The sequence below is a fragment of the Carassius carassius genome, chromosome 42 (genome assembly GCF_963082965.1).
Source record: "Carassius carassius chromosome 42, fCarCar2.1, whole genome shotgun sequence".
In the NCBI taxonomy this organism is placed as follows: Eukaryota; Metazoa; Chordata; class Actinopteri; order Cypriniformes; family Cyprinidae; genus Carassius; species Carassius carassius.
The window spans coordinates 4,164,894-4,172,974 of record NC_081796.1 but is presented as its reverse complement, the minus strand read 5'-3'; the positions used below and the strand labels follow the sequence as shown (position 1 = coordinate 4,172,974).

The 8,081-nt window shown below is 43.2% G+C and overlaps 1 long non-coding RNA gene across 1 annotated transcript; it reads right to left on the bottom strand.

The window, feature by feature from the left end:
* Nucleotides 1-464: 464 nt before the first annotated feature.
* Nucleotides 465-5,974, bottom strand: LOC132124523 (uncharacterized). The gene is made up of 3 exons (XR_009426777.1): nt 5,815-5,974; nt 1,314-1,377; nt 465-748 (listed from the first exon to the last, which is right to left on the bottom strand). It is a non-coding gene; the product is annotated as an uncharacterized LOC132124523 (long non-coding RNA).
* Between the last annotated feature and the right edge of the window lie 2,107 nt (nt 5,975-8,081).

Genomic DNA, 8,081 nt, shown 5'->3' with positions numbered 1-8,081 from the left:
AAAGCGTCACCATGCATTTCCTCTGGGGAAGCTAATTTTGGATGTAATATGTTTGATAAGAAATTATCATTATCGATCTCTTTTTAAAAATCTCTTTAAAGGCTGAAATTCGCTGAGGGCCATGCAGAGTAAACCAGCGGCTTGTCATTTATTTTCTTCTCTTTGTTTTCACCACAGGGCTGGCTCATTGCGTGATAACAAATGAGCGCTTAGAGGGGGAAAGGACCAGAAGACACTCAAAAAACAAGGGCTTCATGTTCAGCATGCTTCCTGCACACACTTACTGTTGTTTGTTGCTCTTTAATTAAAGTCCAGACCGTGTGATGTCAAATCTCATCCTCTCTGCTGCTCTAAGGAGCATGTTCTGGCTTATCACACACTTATTGATCACTGCTGGAAGGTATATTTGTTGGTGGGAATTCAACTTTATTTTTGAAAGGAGGGCATCTTGAGCAGCGATGAAGAGTTGCTTTTGTGGGATGTGGTGGTTATTTTGTTGTATTTACAATACTGTGTTTGAGATCAGTAAGGTCATTTAATTGATTGATAGTGTTATAAACAGTAAAATAGTAAAACATTATTATAAAATAAAAAAAGTATATGCATATATAATTTAAAATGTAATTCATTACTGTGTTGCACAGCTGAATATTTAGCAGTCATCTCTCCAGTCTTCAGTGTCACATGATCCTTCAGAAATCATTCTATTTATCATTCTCAAAACGGTCCTGTCTCCTGTTGTCACATTCTGGAAGTAAAATGGATTGCAAACAGCAAATCACGTTGATTTGAATCTGTGGAATAAAAATTTTCCTAGCAAATGAAAATCTTTTTGTTCCTCAGGTAATCAAAATCATTGACAATGAATTCAAATAGTCAATAAATAATGTTGAAAGTTTTCCTTTAAAGGCATAAACATCAAGACATGCTAATTAAAATCTGCAGAATAACATGCCGTTTTTAGGACGGCCAGCTTTGTCAGTGAACCCACTTAGGTCAAATTAATAATTTTGAACATAAACCTCCCAAAACTAAAATGATCCATCAGTCATGATTGTTTAAACAGATGTCATCTCATGCAGTGTTTGTGTGAGATGACATTTTAAAATAGCCTGTCACCAGACTATAAGGAGTGAGGAAGCCTTCTCAAGTGTCTGTGGGTTAATCTGGAAATTAATTTATCTTCCTCACCCAGGACATAATGAAGTGTGGAAGATAGAGGCATCATATAATGGAGTGAATAATTACACTGAGACATGCATGAGGCAGAGGGAGAAATGGGTTGGTAATTAAGACCCAAGAAGGAAATGCACGCAACACGCAGGAAAAAATGCCAGCGTCAGCCGCGATACGGCAAGGCCAGGTAAAACTCTACACCTGCAACAAAAGGACACCAACATTAATAACCCACCTCATTATGACTCAACCAGGCCGTTGTTGATTTATTTAATCACAGAAATAGAGGGCCAGGATCATAATATTATGCATTTCTGTACGAGTTCCACTTCTGCAGAGCAGCTTATTCACGATCTAATTAGGTCATCTTCAGTGTTGTTGTGCATGGATGAGCGTGTTAAATTGTTTTTTTTTTGTTAGTTTGTTAGTTTTATTTTTTTTTTAAGAATGTATCTATCTGCCATTAATGATTCTTTAAAACTTGCAGCTTGTAGAAGAGTGTTGTTTCTTTTCTAAGCAATTGGAATTGCAACTTTTACCTTGCAAATGAAGAAATCAGAAACTGGTCATCCTCTGATTATCAAAGCTTCAGTTAAACGCATAAACTTACAAAACATGAATGAATGAATGAATGAATGAATGAATGAATGAATGAACCTATGTACTTATTTCATCAAGTGATTTAATATTAATAAACCAATCTACTTGAACTACCAAAATAATATTTACAGTTTACAGTAAAATTACATATAATGCAACATTACAATTTTTATAATCATAATGTATGGTAAAATAACTCAAAGTTAGCAGTAACATGTTTTACTGTAGCATTTTGTCACACACCTGGACTCATTCCCTGTGACCCAGTTTCTGTCTTCCGTGTGTGGTTTGATTAGTTCCCAGGTGTGTCTAGTCATTTCCGCATGTGTTCCATGTCCCTGTTAATTTAGTCATGCCATCCACCTGTGTTTCCCCATTATCCCTTGTATAAATGCCTTGTCCTTTCAGTTCTGTTTTGTCGGGTCTACTCGTCTACTTGTCACTTGTCCACTTGCCACCTGTTATTTGTTACTTACCTTGCCTATGTATAATTTAATAAATCCTTGTTTCGTTTATCCCTCGGCTCCGTGTTCCTTCCAGCAGCGTAAGCCGTGACAGAAGACCCGACCTAAAAAGTTAAAAACTGCGTGTTTTCCCTCCGTTTTGTTTTCCGTTTTTTCACAGTCTTTTTCTTTCCGTAGTGTGTCATGGATCCCCTCTATCGCCCCGAATACCTCCTCCTCCTGCTGGAGCAGGAGGGACTGTCTCTCGAGGACCATACGAGACGGTTTCTCTTCGTAGCTAATGCCACCAGCTACCCGGACCACGCGCTCTGCACCTTTTATCACGCCAGCCTGAACTCCAGGTGCAGAGCGTTGTCGCCCGAAGATGGTCCTCGGGAGGATTTCGCCGCCTTCATAGAGTGGAATCTGGTGAGAAATGGGTCACCTCTCACGGTCGGCCCAATGGAGGATCTCGCCAGGTCCACTCTGGACCCAGAGCCCAGCCTACAATCTCCCCACGGTACGAGGCATAAGCCCGAGCCCACCGATGACAGAGAGCAACCCGTCAGACCAGGTGCGAGAGCCGGCGACACTGCCCACCACGAGGGAGCAAAATGTGGAGCGCCAAATGGGTCAAAATGAGGGGGTTTCCAAATCACCTATGTCAGTTTCTCAGTTAAGCCCAGGAAGGGCTCCTGATTCCCCGTTAAGCCCAGGACGGGCTCCTGTTCCCCCGTTAAGCCCAGGACGGGCTCCTGATCCTCCTTTAAGCCCAGGAAGGGCTCCTGATCTTCCGTTAAACCCAGGACGGGCTCCTGATCCTCCTGTAAGCCCAGGACGGGCTCCTGTTCCTCTGTTAAGCCCAGGAAGGGCTCCTGATCCTCCGTTAAGCCCAGGACGGGCTCCTGATCCTCCGTTAAGCCCAGGACGGGCTCCTGATCCTCCGTTAAGCCCAGGACGGGCTCCTGATCTTCCGTTAAGCCCAGGACGGGCTCCTGATCCTCCTGTAAGCCCAGGACGGGCTCCTGATTCCCCGTTAAGCCCAGGACGGGCTCCTGTTCCCCCGTTAAGCCCAGGACGGGCTCCTGATCCTCCTGTAAGCCCAGGATGGGCTCCTGATCCTCTGTTAAGCCCAGGAAGGGCTCCTGATCTTCCGTTAAGCCCAGGACGGGCTCCTGATCCTCCTGTAAGCCCAGGACGGGCTCCTGATCCTCTGTTGAGCCCAGGAAGGGCTCCTGATTCCCCGTTAAGCCCAGGACGGGCTCCGGTTCCCCCGTTAAGCCCAGGACGGCTCCTGATCCTCTGTTAAGCCCAGGACGGGCTCCTGATCCTCTGTTAAGCCCAGGACGGGCTCCTGTTCCCCCGTTAAGCCCAGGATGGGCTCCTGATCTTCCGTTAAGCCCAGGACGGGCTCCTGATCTTCCGTTAAGCCCAGGACGGGCTCCTGATCCTCCTTTAAGCCCAGGACGGGCTCCTGATCCCCCGTTAAGCCGAGGACGGGCTCCTGATCCCCCGTTAAGCCCAGGACGGGCTCCTGATCCTCCGTTAAGCCCAGGACGGGCTCCTGATCCTCCGTTAAGCCCAGGAAGGGCTCCAGCCCCAGAGCTTACTCCAATGCCTGCTCCTCCAAAATTCCCACCCTCCCACTCACTCCTGCCTCCTCCTCCGCTGTCGTCTGGCTGCCCCTCTGCTCGCCCTCAGCCTACCATCATTGTGGTGCGAGCTCAGCGGGACCGCCATCCTCCAGCGCCGGCTTGGTCGGCGTCTCCCTCACCGCCGCCTCCAGCCTCTGAGGCCTGGACTCCGCCTCGGCCCGTTGACCCGTCGGCTCCACCATGGCTCCTAGCTCCTTCCTCTCCGCCGTGGCCCGGCAGTCCGCAGGCTCTGCCTGGCTCCCTCGTCCCTCCGGCTCCGCCTTGGTCTGGCGTCGTCCATCCTATGCCTCGGGACTCCACTCCTCCGGCTTCGCCTCATCCCTCCGTCCCTCCGGCTCCGTCAGGCTCCTTCATCCCCTCGGCTACACCTCAGTCCTCGGTCACTCTGGCCTCACCGCGGCCTTCCGGATCCACATCGCCGCGTCAGTCACCAGAGCCATCAGTTCCGTCTAGGACCTCCGGCTCCTCCCCGTCACCCTGGCTCTCAGTCTCCACCTCGGGCTCCTCCTCCACTTGCTCGGTTGCCGTGGGTCGAGTCCCTGGAGTCGGTGACCATTCCTCCTCCATGGCTCCTTCCTCCGTCGGCCCCACCTTGGGCCGTTATGGCTGTGTCCTGGGTCCTGCTGGGTACCTCCTGCTTCAGATCCTTCCTGTCTCCTCCCTGGCTCCTCCCTCCGTCATCTCCTCCCTGGCTCCTTCCTCTGTAGTCCCTGTCTGCTGGCCCCCTCCTGGGAGGCTGTCCTCCACCGGAACCTCCTCCCAAGTTCCCACCCATGCCTCCCTTTGTTGTTTCTACGGTGCGAGGACGCACCTACCGGGAGGGGGGAGAACTGTCACACACCTGGACTCATTTTGTGTGTTTTTGCCCCTGTGACCCAGTTTCTGTCTTCCGTGTGTGGTTTGATTTTAGTTCCCAGGTGTGTCTAGTCATTTCCGCATGTGTTCCATGTCCCTGTTAATTTAGTCATGCCATCCACCTGTGTTTCCCCATTATCCCTTGTATAAATGCCTTGTCCTTTCAGTTATTTTTGTCGGGTCTACTTGTCACTTGTCAACCTGTCTACTTGTCCACTTGTTACTTGCCACTTGCCACCTGTTATTTGTTACTTACCTTTTCTATGTATAATTTAATAAATCCTTGTTTCGTTTATCCCTCGGCTCCGTGTTCCTTCCAGCAGCGTAAGCCGTGACACATTTTCTGACAAATATTCCAGAATCTAGAATATTCCAGTTCTACAAATGTGAATCAGAAATGTAGGTCATTAAAATAAAATAAAACAACCAAAATAAATCTAGTATGAATTATTTATTATAATACCAAAATGCACGGATATATCATTTCAATATTTTATACAATTATTGAAATACAAAATTGTAAAATATCACAGATCATTGTTTGATCTGGTATTTTTCACTTTGCATTATTCATTTCAATGTAACATTGACCACTATTCATTGGACAACAAGCTTTACACACACTAATTAAAAGTGTTTTAATTTACAGGTTCTACACAGAGTTCCCAAAGTTTAAAACAAAGTTCGAGCCCTGATTGAGTTTGAAGGAAGTGTAGATTCCACATCCTGACATTGGCTGTATTGATAGGTGCTGCAACATAGCTTTGAAAGATGTGCGGAAGTGTAAATGAAGTTCACCTCAGTCATTAATTAACATGAAGGGCTTTGTAATCAGGGTAATTGTGAATAACTCAGAGCAGAGAGCAGCGGTCCATTCCTCTATAGGGGTACTAGCACCCTAAGGGCTTCTCCTACTGCTTTTACAGATTAATCAGCGTTTGACTCTCAACATATTAGACAAATAGTCATGATTGGAATTAAAGAAATGGTTTTGATGTTTTTGAAAGAAACTTTTTTTTCTTTTTGTCTCGATTTCAGGTTGCTCTTTCATGGGGTTCTCAGTGAAGACTTGAAAATTGACTCACCCTCAGTCCATCCAAGATGTGATGAATTTGTTTCTTCATCAAAACAGATTTGGAGAAATGTAGCATTGCATCACTCGCTCACCAGTGGATCTTCTGCAGTGAATGGGTGCCGTCAGATTGAGAGTCCAAACATCTGATAAAAACACATAATAACAATAGTCCACAATAAACCACAAGTAATCCAGTCCATCAATTAACAATTTATGAAAAGCTGTGTGTTTATAATTAACAAATCCATTACTATTATTTTATTATTATTATTATTTTATTTGTATTATTTTTTTTTTACTTTACTTAGCATTGCTTCTGGACAAAATATGTGTTTGTGATACATATACATACACATTTGCATATACATTTACACACATACAGTATCCTGTATTTACATTTCCTTGCATTTGTACATGAACACACAAATATAATATATTGGCTATTTTGTATACTGTGCATTTTATTTTTTATTATTATTATTATTATTATTATTATTATTATTATTATTATTATTATTATCTGTGTCCTATCTTGTCACAGTCATTCTGTGCTGTGGAAGCTTCTGTCACCAAAACAAATTCCTGGCAATAAAGCTCTTTCAGATTTTTATTCTGATAATCCATAATATTGCTTCCTCCGGTGAAAAGGTAGACTATTTTCACATATAAACTTATGCGTATTTCTCTCCTGATTCAGACGTGTTAACTTTTCCACTGCATTAAGCAATTTTATAGGCAGAGGACTCGTATTTTTGCCAGAAACAATGGTTTGAAAAACGTCTTATTGAAAGATTTGTTTCTCTTTTTCTGTTGCACAAAAGAAGGAAAATGTTTGGAATGACATGAGGATGAGAAATGATTACAGCATTAAAAATTTTCGGCTGAACTATTCCTTTAATTTACTTTTGATAGATGCAAAGCTTTAATTTACTTTCAATAGATGCAAAGCTTAATTCCAAATCCAACGTCAGAAAAATGACATAACTCTAAGCCTCACAATGCCAAATTAAATGTGTTCTTTTGTTCCAGCTGCAAACTTTACATGAGAAAACATCTAAATGCATTCCCTTAGACAATCCAGTGAAGAGGGCCTGAATGCTCTCCAAATGAAAGATTATCATAATTAAGTCCAGCTAAAGCAATGCATCACCTCTGAAACATAAGGGACGAGTACACAGTGTCTCTGTGTCAGTGTAATATAACTTTATCAGCCTGATTTAAAAGTTTGTAAAGTAGGACAGCGTTACAGAACAACAACTTCATGCACTTCAGATTTTGCAAAAAACACAAGCACCCGTCCTGTGACTCCATTAGTCGGCTGATCTATTTATCCATTTCATAGAAATTTCATTCATGTGATATTTAAATGCAGCACCTTGTTTTATTGGTGGTACTTTTGCAGAGCAGATGTCTGCTCACCCACCATTAATATCATTAGAGCCGGAGAGGAAATGTTTGTCTGGTGTCTCTCTTTGAGATATCTCTCTTAATTGTTGTTATTTGTTGCTGTGGAATATTGATAGTGCTGGAGGGAAAGATTGGCAGCTGCATGAATCGTTATTAGCCGGCCTGTTGGCAGAGGCGAAAAGGTTCGATATACAGACGCTCACCATCGGCAGGGCCCAGGGGAGACTGCTACCCTCTCAGACAAGAGATAATTACCCATCTGAGAACCACTGCGCCCGGGGCATCTCACACACACACACACGGGGAAAGACACACATAGTGTTATATTTACACAGGTGAGCAAGATTGATAATCGGTAAACCAACAGAATTTTTTTTATAAATAAATAAAAAACAAATGTTGCTCTTAAATAATGTAAGAGAATAAGCATCAACACTTTCTATGTAATGCATTACAAATGTATGGAATTTACTTTGGGTATGTCTTATTTAGGCATTTTAGTCATTTTTTGCAGGATTTTTAAACTGATTTGTTTTTACAATGCTTATTCATTCAGGCATAGAACAAGTATCTTAATGAATGAGTCATTGACTCATTCATTCAACCAATTGGTTCCAAAAAGTTCATTATTGAGAAACAAAACAGCTGTCTTTATGAGTGAGTAACTGAATCATTCATTCAACCAATCTGAATAAAAACACTTCTGAAATTGATACCATTTTTGTTATTATTATGTAAATAAAACTACTCTCTTTTGTTACAATTTATTGTGGTTGTTTGAATTATCGTAGCGCTGTAGACTGGGTATTCTCTGCCATTGAAAGTGACATGACATTCAGCCAAGTATGGTGACCGATACACAGTATTCAT